At 37.2% G+C, this 15744-nt stretch overlaps 1 non-coding gene across 1 annotated transcript; it reads left to right on the top strand.

Moving 5' to 3' along the window:
* The first annotated feature begins 3654 nt into the window (after positions 1-3654).
* trnas-uga (transfer RNA serine (anticodon UGA)) lies at positions 3655-3736 on the top strand. Its single transcript has one exon. It is a non-coding gene; the product is annotated as a tRNA-Ser (tRNA).
* The last annotated feature ends 12008 nt before the right edge of the window (positions 3737-15744 follow it).

Below are 15744 nucleotides of genomic sequence, written 5' to 3'. Positions count from 1 at the left end.
ACAGCCTTCAAAAACACTGCAGAATTTATTCCAGTAGTTTCAACCTTGAGACTATGCATTTATCCCTAAAACAGGCTTTATTATTTGAAAGATAAGATAATGTATGGGTTCACGCCAATATTGGTTGGAAAATACCATAGTAAACATTAAATATTCCATATTCTAATATGCTTCTTTTGTAGTGTCTCGTAAGTTCTGATTGCTCAGTTTGTTTTTATAGCATGCAAATGTTTATTTTTGTTGAATAAGTTTGTCTTGCTTTTACTATTGTCATGTATTACAGTATGCATTGCATGCAAGTGTTTTACAATTGTCCTGTATAAAGTCACCAGTTACTGCACATGCATATGCACTTGTATAAATTAAAATATGAAAAATATTCTCGCTGTATAGGCTTTTTAGAAGAAGCAGAAATGATTTCTAATTAATATTCATTGTCTGCAGGTCATCAGCTGCTTTATCGCCTTTGAACATTAAAGCATTGAAGATATCATTATCATCATTATAAACGCCCATCTACACAATGAACAGTGTGTGTGTGTGTGTGTGTGTCATCACTGCTGCCAATTGACACATAAACCGAATAAACATTTCACTCCTTCTGAAATCAATAAAAGCAATAAAACCCTAAATAACACATTAGCAAATGTAATTTTTACAGCAACATGTGCATTATGTGAATTATTTCTACACAACAGCAACGACATACTCTATTCTTTGTTGTACTTTCATTGTTTTCCTTTGCCATAAAGGCTTCAGATACAGATTGGTCCAGTAGACTATAGTACAATGAACACTTAAATAAGATACAGACAAGACAACGATGTTTTTGGTCAGCAAAGATATAGGCTAATGAACGCGTTACAGTTTGTGATGATACAGCAAATACTGACATACAGCTAACAATTTTTTAAGACAATGTAGACTTTGAAGGAGTCAACAGTCTGCTATTTTCTATCCCTGAATGTCTTCTCCAGTGCAACAGGATTTGCAAAGATGCACCCGTTTTTTTCAAAATTGCACACGTAAAAAGAAAAAAGTCACATTCACAAAGTCTTTAAACTCTTCTGGCAAAATCAAACAATTGCCTAAAAGATATTTTTCACATCCCAAAAGTACTGTTTTCTGATCATAGTCAGTCAACATTTATTCTAGACACCAGTGAGCATACATTACACAATACTGCAAGGCAAAATGGAAAACAGTGGATTTAGGGTAACCAGAATGTAAAGTTTATTTTGTATTGTACATTCAGTATTTCATAAAAGTCCAAAGAAAAGTGTAAATGAAAAGTACATTACTGCAAAATACTAAAAAGTCTTGCAGATCTTCAAAATCAAACTGATAACAGGTTTATTTTTCCTCAGCATCATGTCTTTTCTGACCTCCTCTGGTTACCAGTCCCTTTCAGAATCAACTATAAGTCAGCCTTCATGACCTTCAGGTGCATCCATGGAAATGCCCCTGACTACCTCAAGTACCTCCTCACCCCTCACACATCCTCCTTCAGCCTCTCCAACCTCCGTCTCCCTCCCAGAACTAAACTTCAGACCATGGGAGACCGGGCCATCTCCTCAGCAACCCCCATATCTGGAACTCCCTCCCTGACCACCTCAGAGCTCCACAGTCACTGGACTGTTTCAAAAAGGGATTTAAAACATTCCTGTTTAGACAGGCTTTCTATGGCCCACCATGATGCTTTGTTTTATTTGCTTAGTCTTATATTCTTGACATAGTATTTTATTTTTTATTGGAATTTCTTTTCTCTGTAGCACTTTAAGATTCTGCTGAATGAGGTGAATGAAGTGCTTTAATGCAATTTATTATTATTATTTTTATTATTATGTCCTTAACCCAGTGAAGCCTGAACCATTAAATCACTGACTGAAAATTCCAGCTCGTTGAAACCAAAAACAAATATCGAAACATATACCATAATGTAGAAACAAATATCAATTTCCATGTATGAGTTTCAATTTGTATCATATTTGATACATCAGGTCTCAATACTCTAATACTGTTATTTTTGAACAAATAAAAACATAATATCACACAAACATGTCTAACAAATTGTTAATTCCTTTTCAAAATTGTCAAAGTTCTCCCTCCTTCCTCATTAATGTCAGTCTTGTAGTGTCACTGGAAAGGCCTCTGGTGAACGAATTCCTCCCCCTGGTGGATTATCTGTGTACTGCATGTATCTAATTGTATACATCAATTTTTTCAAGAAAAAAAATAGCACACTGATCATGTAGAGGGCTTCAAAACTCATGTATCAAATATGATACATTTGGAGTTATAGGGTTAAAGAAAGATATTAATGCTGTCAGGGCAAAGTTATTATGTACCTCAGAAAAAAAAAACCCAGATACTCATCACTGTATGATATCTATCTATCTATCTATCTATCTATCTATCTATCTATCTATCTATCTATCTATCTATCTATCTATCTATCTATCTATCTATCTATCTATCTATCTAGAAGTGAGTGAAGAAGTGAAGTGTTTATCTCAAAGTAATGTATGTACAGGAGTTTTTTTTTTCTCAATGTACTTATATCAAAGAGCTACACATAAACCCAAAGATCTTCACTGACACTCATGCACAGCTTGGATTATTTGCAAACAAGGAACATCAGGAAACACGTCTTTTCATGCCTGATATATGAACTGTTGTGTTTCTGTCATCAGGCATCATTCTCATTAAGTCTCCTCTCATTCCCATGTTTTCAGCTTGTTCACACACACACACACCCCCCCACACACACACTTTGTATAAATGCCAAGGACATTTAATCGGCAATACACACACATAAATATGCACATGCATTACCTTCCGTGCAGACTTTGAAGAGTTCAGTGACAGGGTTTTTGTGTTTGCTGCCATCTGTTGGTGGCTCAGAAAGTTACACGAAAAATGCCAGACTGAAGTGTGCAGAGATTGTTCTCAATGCTTGTTAATCAGGATGAAACTTGACAGAAACCAGGAGAACTGTAGTTTTCAAAACATTAAAAGTAAAGGAAATCTCCAGATCCAGCATTCTGAACCGGAATTAATAAGACGTAAGTTTTTCCTACTGGTACAATTACTTCTTCTACGTTCTATGACTGTCTCCTGCATTTTCTACTCCAACTACCTGCATGTCCTCCTTTACCACATCCATAAATCTCCTCTTTGGTCTTCCTTGTCGCCTCCATCTTCATCATCCTTCTGGTAATACTTTCACTATCCCTCCTCACCACGTCTGAACCATTTCATTCTGGACTCTCTCACTTTGTCCAAAAAACATCCAACCTGGGCTGTCCCTCTGATATGCTCGTTCCTAATCCTGTCCACCCTCGTCACTCCCAAAGAAAATCTCAACATCTTCAACATCATTTACATCGAGATCTAACCCTAAAAAAGTAGTGTCTGTACATCTATGGAGCTGATCATCTTAAATTTCCTCTGAAACGACCTAAAAAACCTTAAAGTTCAACCTGTGTTCACATTGTGTTCCTAAAGATACTGGATGTTGAATTCACTGACCACTATGACAGCAAACAATGCCAAAGTTACGCATGTTTTACAGCCACAATAGAGCAAGAATAATGTCATGCCTTTCCATGCAGTGGATCTTTCTGTAAAACTACATTATCTTAATGAATCAGAGCTGTGATGGCCGAGTGGTTAAGGTGTTGGACTTGAAATCCAATGGGGTTTCCCCGCGCAGGTTCAAACCCTGCTCACAGCGACATACACTTCAGTATTCTGAATATTTTCCCTTCAATCTGACAACTTCTGTTCACTCTCAACGTACCTTTCTCATTAGAATAGAATAGTGCTGTAATATTCCACTGAACACCTTTTCCGTGTCTGATATAAAAGATAATGTCAGCAGCTCAGAAGACCTGTGATGACTGAGCAGTTAAATCATGAAAGAAATCATTTAAGTCGAATTTAGTTTTATTTATTCAGGGTCAAATCACAAGAAAGATGACCTCAAGACACTTATGGTAGGAAGACCAAAGGAAAGAAAGACAGAAGAAGAAAGACAGAAGAAAGAAAATAAGTAAAAAGTAGAAAAGCACTTGCAGACCTCTGCCAAGGCAGATCAATACCCCCCCCCCCCCCAACACCACCAAAATGTAATCATTTCTTCCTTGTACCAGTATCAACATTTCCTGAAATTTTCATCCAAATCCATCCATAACTTTTGGAGTTATCTTGCACACGGACCGACAAACCAACACCGGCAACAACATAACCTCCTTGGTGGAGGTAAAAAGAAGGGAAGGAAGAAAATAAGTAAAAAAGAAAAACAAACAAGGAAATAAAGATGTAAGAAAAACAATGGATATAAGTAGAAAGAAAGAAAGAAAGAAAGAAAGAAAAAGAAATCAGAAAAGAAGGGAGGAAAGGAGGGAAATAAGTAAAAAAGTAAATAAAGAAATAAGGAAAGAAAGATGGAAATAAGGTAGAAAAAGGAAAGAAAGAAAGAAAGAAAAAGAAGGAAGGAAAGAAAGATGGAAATAAACCAGAAGAAAGGAAGGAAAGAAGGAATAAATCAGAAAGAAGGAAAGAAAGAAATTGAAAAAGAATGAAGGACAGAAGACGGGATAGGAAGAAGGAAAAAAGTAAAAAGGGAAGAAGGAAGTAAGGAAAGAAAGAAAGATGGAGATTAGGTGGAAAAAGGGAAGGACAGACCAGAGTAAAGCCATCCTCAGCTGCTGTCATTAACATCCTGTATGTGATTCAGATCCAGTGTGATTGAAGTCTTCCCCTGTGAGGACGGTGGAGTTAACCACAGACGGAGCCTTTCTACATCTACTAGGAAGAAAAAAAAAAAAAAAAAAAAAAGGCGGCGTAAATCGACATTGCCAATGTGACTCTATTATAAGATCAGAATGGTGAATTCCACAGAGTTGTGAGCAGCATCAATCCTCTTAGCTTCAGGTGGCAGTGCCCTGCAGACCCCCGGCCTTTGATGTTCTCTGGGAGACGCTCGCTCTTCTACCGTAAATCGCTCCGAATCCTTCACCTTAATAAAACCCTCCATTCATGTCACTTCCTTATCTGGCTGCTCAAACTCTCCTTTCTAAACTTCCAGCCTGTGTGTCGGACTCCTTTATCTCGTCTGCTGTGAATATAGTTTATCCTGCATATTAACATCAGCGTGTGTTCACTTCAGCTTTGAACTGATCTATACAAATCTCCCTCACCTTAAGTTAACCTCATGTCTGGGCTCTTTTTTGTGTCCACATACAGCTTTGTACTCAAATACTGTATGACATTTTACTGAATGTAGTAGCAGTGGATTCTGTTTAACCCACAGGTGTCAAACATGCGGCCCGGGGGCCAAATCCGGCTCGCCAAAGGGTTCAGTCCGGCCCTTGGGATGAATTTGTAAAATGCAAAAATTACACTAAGATATGAACAGTCCTTTTAGTTCAGGTTCCACATTCAGACCAATTCAATCTCCAGTGGGTCAGACCAGTCAAATATTATTATAATAATATATAGATAATGACAACTCCACATGTTTCTCTTTGTAAATGTAAATATTTTCATGTATTTACACTAAAACAAAGTATATTTTTGCAAAAAAAAATATGAATAACCTGAAATGTCTTAAGAGAAGCAAGTACAATTTTAGCAATATTCTGTTATTTAATGTTTTGTGTATTTGTTGATCCACTGTGATCTGTAAGTAATAATGTACATGTGTAAATGATAAACTGAAGCAGAATATTGTTAAAACTACGCTTATTTTTTTCAGTTTGTTCATGTTATTCACATCTTTTTAAAGGGTAGTTTGTTGATGTAAACCTTTTCATATTGTAAATTTACTTTTTTCACTCTAAAACATAGAGAAAAGTTTGGAGTTGACATTATTTACATATTATTCTGTTATTATTTTACTGGTTGGGCCCACTGCAGATCAAATTTAGCTGAATGTGGAACTGAACTAAAATGAGTTTGACAGCAAAAAAAAAAAAAAAAAAAAAAAACCCAAAAAACATAAATAAATAGTGCATTTCAAATCATAATCTCATAAAGAATACAAGACATGAGAGTATTTTTTTTAATTATGAAGAGCAAAAGATTTTTTCTATTTAACTTTTCTTAAGTGATTTATCGCCATTTATTATAACATTATCCTCTGTATTTTAAATTTTTCACTGTAAATTCTGTATTTTCCTATATTCAATTTACTTTTCTTAATTTAGATTGTCATGAACACTCAGTAAATTCAAAGTTTATTATATTAAAGCAGAGAAAAATTAAGAAAAAAAAGACTTTTTCAGCAAACATTTCAATAATTGAATGTAAAAATAAGCGTCTACAACCACTGTTACTTGTCAAACTCCATGGGTTGTACAGGTGAATCGATGTTGTAGAAGATGACGGTGTTTCCATGGTAACTACGGAGCCTCTGAACGTCCAAATGGGTCAAATTTGATAACTATGAAAAGATGACAAACTGTCTTTTACACCAATTATTTACATGAATTAATAGGATTAGTGGATCAGCAGGTATTATACATTGTGGATCAGTAGATGCTCTTGGTTGCTGTTTGGGTCTATAACGTTTGGGTTAATAAAGAGAACTGCAGAGATGGATCGACACGCTGTTGCTTTGCCTCATCAATATTGTCCTGTTTTTCAGAAATGTATCTGTTTATGTGGTCCTACTGCTGCGGTATCTGTAACTCTTGCATATTGTACGTTGTCGTCAGATCCTTCATATTTCATGTGACGACCTTCCTAAAATTTAGTGGTGGGTCATATATTAGACACCAAGGCCTTCAGTGGCGTTCTGCCTGACTTCAGCCACCTTTTAATATCACTACCGTAACATCAATACTGTACAAAAAACGCAGTATAACAGGTACCTCACGTAGCGACAATGAATGCCAGTATTAAAACAGGAAACCCACTGAACACACCCCAGCAAGGTCTCCTTTCACTAAAGCTGCACCATGTCCATTATCTCAAGTATAATCATCAATATTTACTGAATAAAATGATAAAAGTGTAAAAAAGTTACTAAAATACATTATATTCAACAAAAATGTGTTTATTTTTTTAACCCATAAAGACCCAAACAGCTACCGACGACCACAACCATCTACTGATCTAAAATGTTGAATAACTTCTGATCCACTAATCCTATAAACAAATGTAGGATAACTGGTGTAAAATACAGTTTGTCATCTTTTCATGGTCATCAGATATGACCCATTTGGATGTTCAGAGGCTCCATAGTTACCATGGAAACGCTGTCATCTTCTACAACATTGATTCACCAGTAAAACCCATGGATTTGGATCAATGACAGGTTTATGTTCAGTTCATGATATTATTTGCTGAAAAAAAGCACTTTTTCTTCAGTGTTCTCTGTTTCTGATAATAACACAACTTTCATCTGATCTTTTACAGACATCTACATGATCAGTTAATTTAATATAGGAAAATGCATGATAATATTATACTGAATGGTGATAAATTGCTAAAGAAAGGTTAAATAGAGAGAAAAATGAATTTAGAAACTGTCACAGAATGTACCATTGGGTCTTTATGAGTTAATGTCTGCGACCAAATCAAATTATTCTCCTCTGTCGGCCATTGTGTGTTGGGAAAACAGTTATCAAATGTAAAACAGTATATTTGAGCTCATGCAAGTTGCTACAGATGTTGTTTACTAGCTCATCTTGTTCTGACTAGTCGCTCTAAAACCGTTAAATAAAATGACGTGAAAATGCAGGCGTTACTGAACACCTGTTAGAGCCCCCCCCACGTGGCCGACAGGAAATCTGATTGGTTAAAGCAACAAGTTCATGTTCATTTATTTGAAGCTTCAGATCCTACACTTATGATTCAGCAGGTCTTTTAGCCGGCAACAGATGATGGCTAAAAATATGATTGGACAAATGCTCAAAAATGCACACTACTGGAAGCAGTATGAGAAAAGCTATGAAATATATATATAAAAAACAAACATTATTGGGAATGATTTAATACAGGGGTTCCCAGAGTGAGGTACTTGGAAGAAACTCAGGGGGTACTTGAATTTTTTTAGGGAAAAATACATTAAATAAGTCATCGTGTACCGAATACAAAATAAATGAAAATTAATGCTGAAATATAAAACGCAATAAATACACTCATATAATAGTTTTATTGTCAATCATCTTGTTTATGCTTTGGTAACATTTTAAGAACATTTCTATTTTATATTATTCCAAATGAGTTTGAGTAGCTAATTAATTATTTTTCGTTGATGAAAGGTTCATTTATTAATTAATGATGAATTTATTTTTCTTATCAATGAAAGAGTGCACTTTTCAGTTTATATTTGCACACAAATTTATTTTAAAAAATGTGTTATTTTTGATATATTACAATTAAATATATGTTGTTTGTTTATAAAGTTTTGAATTTTTTTGAAGCCTAACTTTTTTTCTTTTCAATCAAAAATGCTGAAGAGAGTTGAGGGTTCTTGGCTAAAAACGTATATTTCAGGGGTACTCCACTGTAAAAAGTTTGAGAACCACTGATTTAATACACCTTCATAAAACAAACATTTTTAAAAACCGTCGCGTGTATATGTAGGTCAGTGATTCTGAATCTTTCAACCAGCAGAGAAGGTTTTGCTGACCCTGACATCCTACTGCAGCTAAAATTTTATGTGAAAATAATGATAGCACACAGAGTCTGTGTTAACATGCACACCAGGATCCCTGTTAGGAGGCTTATGCAGATATGACAAGATTGAAAAAGTGTCAAGCTGCAGTGCTTGACACTTTTTTTAGCATCACTCGGCAAAAATTCCATATAACCTTTCAGCATAATATAATTCAAGTGGTTTGAGAGGACACAGACTTCTTCAAACAGCTGTAGAAAATCTACTCCATGGTGCCGTGATGTTGTCTAATATAAGGAGTTTTCAGGCGGGTATGGGGGGTTAAATACATGACTAACAGCTGTAGTTACCAAACCTTGATCAGATTCTGTCAAATGATTCTACAGATGACATGATTCTACTGCTCTACTCTGTGCCTCAAAACAGAAGCTTAGAAAAGTGGACTCTCAACATTTTCCATCTCCACATGAAATAGCGTCAGTTTGTCTGCCACTGTGAACACTGCTGGGAGGTGTCCATAGCGACATGGAGTGTTGTCACGATGCCCATATTTGCATCCATCTATTTGCTGCCAACACTACTCCTCCTGGTTCAAAGGGAAATCCCAGTTCTGACACCTATGGCATCAAGATGTCATTTTTTGGATCATTACCGACAGTGACCAGAGGCATGAATAGGAATGAATGCAGATGCTGATTGTTAGAATTATACAGTTGAAGAACACATAAAAAAAACCTAAGCATTATATAATTAGAATGCAATATGTTATAGCAGTGTTATTCAACCTTGGAGTCGAGACCCCATGTGGGGTCGCCTGGAATTCAAATACGGTCACCTGAAATTTCTTGTCATTGATTAAAAAAAAAAAAAAAAAAACTTACTAATAAAAAATATATGATGAGTTGAGAGACACAATACATCACAATCCATAAAAGACATGACAAACTCTGCAGCTGACACTGAAGCACTGTGGTTCTGTTTATCTGTCAAATGTTCACTGTGGTCAGTTTCAGATGCTGCAGCTCTTTCATAATTCATAGTTTCAGTTCTTGTTTGTTCAGTATTAATTGTCCTCCTTGTAAATCCCAGCTGGACTGACTGCACATATCCTGACCAGGGAAAATCAAATTCTCACTTTGTGCAGTAATCTACACCTGGATTTACTGCCTCTGTCCAGAATTATATATATTATATAGACTAAATATCGTCCAAAATTAACGTTTATTTGCAATAAAGTACAACAAACTTTTACATGATCAAAAAGAATTTAATTTAGGAAAAAAAAGCCTGTTTTGAATGTCTGGGGTTGTCAGAAATTTGTGATGTTAAAATGGGGTCACGAACCAAAAAAGGTTGAGAACCACTGTGTTATAGTCATGATGTTTTGTAATTGGAATGTAATATGTTATAGATATGATTTCTGCATTTTGCTGATTTGCTCTAAGTTGTGGGACTTACTGACATTAGGTTACAAACTTCAAGGGGTGGAATGGAAAAATACAGAGGGTCACCGGTGGGTTAGCTTAGTTTTCAGAAGTGTTTAATGTTTATTGTTTTATTGGCCATAAAGAGAAGATGGTAAGGTCTGAGGGGCAAGGACAGCTGTGGTGGGGGTGATACGTAAAGGGATTGGCTGAAGTTAGGAGGAGGAAGGCAACACTCCAAGAGTATAAAGAAGTAGGGAAAAGATAACTTGGGTTTTTGAGGCCGGGGGGTCAGAGAGATGGGGCCTCTGCTTGGAGACTTCATGTCTGTTGGCTAGGTATTCTGATTCTCTGTAACCTTGGGAGACCACAGATCTGTGTGAGTTGGATTAATGTTCATCAAATAATTGATTCATTGTATTCTTAAATCCTGTTTTAGATCTGTTTTATGGTCAAGGTAAGAACCAAAGTAACGAACGCAGGGGATAGAGAATTAGAGTCAGATTTGTAAAGAGAATTCCAACACGATCACTGCCAAAGTCACACTCATTCCTGTGTCAAACTCCGGCCACATTTGTGAAAAAGACCTAGGCCCAATCCCAATTCTCCCCTTTGCCCTCCCCCCTTACCCCTACCCCTTGGCCCTTGCACTTGGCACTACCCCTTGAAACAGAGCTGCAAGGGGTAGGGGTTGAAACATTCTCCTATGAAATGGGACAACCCTTTCAGACCTGTTACATCATCAGCAGTCATCGATATAAACAGATGCGACAACTTTGTTTCTGAAAGTATTCACCACGCCATCAGCAGCTGGAACCATTTCTGTTCCACAGGCTTTGGTCATCTTTTTACGTCTATCAACTGTAAACCGCAGAAATGTGATCTATAACACACTGAAATGGCATTAAATGGTCGATCAAATGATTAAAATGTTTACAAAGAAAATACGTACATTTGTGTGTTGTTTCATCACACTGCTGCACTTTTTGGCTGTGTTTACCTCCATCTTGCCAATGATTCGAACAGAATTATGGGAAATTTCTCCTACCCCTCCATTCGTAGTGTGGTCCTGAAATATCTCAGTTTCAAGGGCTATACATCCCTCCGCCTTAGCCCTTGCCCTCCGTCTAATTGAGAATCAGGACAACACTACCCCTTCACGTGTAGACGCAAAACAGAGGGGTAGGGGTGGGGGTGGGGGGGTGGGGGGGCAAGGGGAGAATTGGGATTCAGGCCTAGAGGTGCTCTAATTCTCCCACTTGGACTCATTCCAAACCTAGAACAGATACACCAATGTAGTCTGGATGAGACCAGTAGTGTTAGACATGTACATGAAACCTATGGGTTAAATACAGACTGGGCAAATGTGCTGCTTTGGTTTTGTTAAAAAGCAATAAAATGAGACACCACCATTTCCTGGAGGTCTTACAATTACCACACTCATCTCATCCTCTCAAACATAACACAGACTTTCAGGCATTTAACTGGCCTCTTGGATTTAAGTCAGAAAAATCTCAAATTCTCCCACATTCACCTCATCATCTCTGGTTCTTTTCCCTTCTTGTAACACTAGATGGCAGCATTTCTTCAACAAAGGTTTAAGCCCCTTATTTATTTATTTATTTGTATTTTTTTTGTGTGTGTGTTTATTTTTCCTTTAGAATCTGACCAATTTTTGATGTTTCAGTGATCATATTCTGTGCTTTCTGAAGAATTGTGGCTTTAGTTCTAGCTGAAAATACAAGAATATAAAACAACTCCCCCATGCAGCACACCACATCTTCAGTAGTCTGGACCACTGCTGCAAAGGGAAGGTTAGAAATCACACAGGAAAGAAAAAAAAAAACCCAAAAAACGAGCTGATCAGATCATAGACCGTCATTAAGGAGTCACACCACAGTGGCTTGGATGTGGTTATCCCCTGGACACACTTTAACTTCCATAAATACCCCGGCTTGTGGAAGGAAAGTGGAAGTCATCACATTCATTAACCTTTCAGTTGTGTTTTTTTGCAGAAGAGAACACACTAATGGATTTATTATTTGACCAGGGGCAACTTGCTGCCCCTCCATTACCACCATGGTAATTACTCTTCTCCACCTTTATTAGTCAGTGCTTGGGAATCAGAGGTATTAGCCACCGTTTCCCACTGACAGGACTAAAGATATGATTCTTCATACAGCTGCAGGGGAGGTAGTCTAACTGCCGAAGAAAAGCATCACATTTCATCTGAAAGAATGGACAGATCAGTGGCCAATTAAAGTCAAGAAACACACAAAGTTGACAGTTATGATGATGCATTGTCTTATATTTTACTGGTGGATAATCACTCAAAACATTGGGGAGGATGAGAAGGAAAACTAAGCCATGGTGTTGTGAGATTTGATACTGAAACATACCAAAGAAGAAGAGAAAGAGAAGGCTGGGCTTCAGTGGCTTTGTTGATATTAAAGCTGCGTATGACTTTTGTCACCAATTTTTCATAAAATCTGTAAAACCTGAGTCATAGCCTAAATATCACAAATACAAAAGTCTTTCCGTGATTACACACCTGAATCTCTTCCCTCAAGGTGAACAATTTCAAAGTGTGCTCCACCATTAACAACCCATTTCTTCACAAACAGAGCCGGGAGGTCACTTGGGCATTTTCGGAAATTTGTTGCGACATGCATTATGAAAAACGGAGCTCCACGCAGCTGCAGCAGCACAGGCAATGTTGCTGCTGATGCGACTGCATGGAGATCTCCATTTCATCCTATTTACTCAACAGGGTTAGGGGTTACAGATATGTAAACCAGAGATCTGACACGCAATCAAATGGCGTTGAATAAAACGCAAAAGGATGAAAATACTTATGTATAGCACGCCAAATGCCATAAGAACTGGCGTAACATACAACACGATTTCATGAGATCAGTCTGCAGTACCAAGAACCATTATTCATCTGTACCTGCTCACGAACCACTCATAACCACTCAGGATGACTGTGGAAAGCCCTTGTTAAGCTCTGCATGTCAAAAGGCCCACACAAGTGCAAATAGCCTTCAAATGGTAACAACCAAGGCCACTGTTTGTTTCTTTGTGGTGAGTAGACCTACCTAGAACCTTTAGAACCCTTCTCTGCAGATGCTATGTGTGAGGCCAAAGGCTGAAACTAAACATACCACAGTGTGGGTAAAAGTCCTTTGTCTCTCAGTCTGACACAAGGCTGCTTAGCCCTGTCTGTCACATTCATGCACACAACAACTACACCCTGGGCTCCGGACCAGGATGGTAACAGCAACAAGTCCGGAAGCAGTCTAAGTGCAAAACATGCTGCTTCTAAGACAACAGCTCGTCCACAGAGGCACTTTTATCCCATATTAAAAACAAAAGGGTGTCAGGGATTCAAGATTCAAGGATGTTTATTGTCATTATGTGCACATAATGACTTTTTTCTTAGAGGTAGTTCTCAGCTTGATAAAAAAAAAAAAGAGAAATATAAAAACACTGCAAATGTGTACATCAATATAAAAACACTAAAGAACAAGTGGTGCCAGGCACAATAAACGATCCAGCTGATGTCATCATGTCTATGTGTGTGCTGATATCAGTATAGACATAGACAGCATAGACAAAATTTGCCCATTATAAGTAAATGGGGGGGGGGGAATTAAAAATTCTTTAAAAATTTAAACTTTGACCTACTTTTTCCCAAAATGTAACCACATCTATTCTGGGACACTGGCAATCTATAAACCCAATCTGGTATGAATTCAACTAATGGTTCACTGCTAAGTGTTAACAAACAAAGAAACAAAAAAAAAAAACAAACCGAACAAAAACAATACCCCTTGCCTCCCCTTTGGGGGGCGGGGTAATAAGTATATCAAGACTATGTACATTATATATGGTAAAGAAATGTAAAACACAGTATGTACAGTCCAGTGCAGTAAACACTATGTGCCGTTAGGATGGAACTGTGCAAATAAGGTAGCACATGTGCAAATGAACTGCAGTCTCAGAGGAGTTGGAGAGTGGTGATATCCTGGCAGCAAGAAATTTGGAAATGCAACAGAGATCTTAAGCTGTTACATATCTTAAGACTTGCTACCACAAAAAACTTGGACAAAATTACACCTAAAAGGTATAAATTGGCATCTTCATGATTTATGCCTAAAATTTTCTGCGACATTACAAGGGAGTGAATGGCAAACACTTAACTGCTGCTTGGTTCTTTCAGTGTGTCTCAGTGTATTTTCAGTCTAATACATGTCAAAGCTTATCTACATTCAAGATTCCTTTCAAGAATATGAATGAATAGAAATCAGTGCTTCCTTCTCTTAAACCCCTAAAACTAGTTGTGTTTACAGTGGCTGTTTTGGTACTATGTTACTTAAATGTAATCCTGGAATATTTCTTTCAGTGAAATGGGTTTGTCAGAGCTACTGTAACAGGAACACTGAGTGACCAGCCCATCTGGAAAACATAGAAGCAGGCTGGTATTTCCTGTCACACTATGGCGGGAACATAGTTACATGTTAACCCAACTGATTAACTTGTCTTTTCTATTAAAACTATCAGCTTAACTCAGCTTGATTTGGCTCAGATGATCATCATCTTTTATTTTCTTTATTTAACCTGGCGAGACAGATTAAGAAAACATTCTCATTTTCAACTGTACCCTGGCATCATCCCAAATTATTTTTTTAGTACCAACTTTGCCAAGACAGACGCAAACTGATGTGATACTAAATATGATGTGAAACCAGTCATCATTGTGTTGCAATATGGGATATTTTATGAAGCCCCAACTTGAACCAGCAGGAAAACATTGGAATAAATTCCTGCCACAGAATGACTCTCAAAAATTATATCCTAACATGAAAATGTATGTTTCATATTATCTTATCTTATATTATCTTATATTATATTAAGTATTCATACGTTTTCACCTCTGCCATTATGACATTGGCTGTAACTGTAGCTGCACTCAAAATGACGTCACAATAAGTTCACATGGCATCAATAAGACGACCAGTGACACTGTGTTGCGTATTACAGTGGGAATACAATTACTGGTACCAAAACTGAGCTAAGGCAAGTAAAGACAAGGTGAGCTGAGCTGTTTCCATCACATGGTGTTCATGTCTTTGGTCTTCTCTTCCAGACTGATCTCATGAAATCGCGTTGTATGTCACGCCAGTTCTTATGGCATTTGGTGTGCTATATGTTTGCATTTTCATCATTTCACGTGTTATTCAACGCCATTTGATCGCGTGTCGATTTACGCCAACATCTCTAGTTTACATAACTGTAACACCTAACCCTATTTGCGTGGTATTTGATATGGTGTGAATATACACGCAGAAAGCTTATCATGCGTACAGATAACATACAGATATATTTACGCCATTCATGATATCATGTTGTCTCTTCAGTGGACAGACAAAAAATGTAATTAAATTCAAGACTAAATCCTGCCCAGGCTACCACTATTGGGGATAATCAACATAATTTGGTGCTTAAATACAGTCTTGTGTGTTTCCATTGTATTGAAGAAAAAAAAAAAGCGATATTAGATGTGTTTCATCCAGCTGTAAGATGTGATATGTGAAGTTAATTTTTTAAAAGCCTGATATCATCATAAGACTAAACGACTGTCACACTTCATCTCCGTCTGTCTCTTATCCCCGTCCATGTCTTCATACA

The sequence above is a fragment of the Sphaeramia orbicularis genome, chromosome 17 (assembly GCF_902148855.1).
Source record: "Sphaeramia orbicularis chromosome 17, fSphaOr1.1, whole genome shotgun sequence".
Classification (NCBI taxonomy): domain Eukaryota; kingdom Metazoa; phylum Chordata; class Actinopteri; order Kurtiformes; family Apogonidae; genus Sphaeramia; species Sphaeramia orbicularis.
Note: the sequence above shows the minus strand (reverse complement) of the source record. Positions and strands in the feature narration are given on the sequence as shown.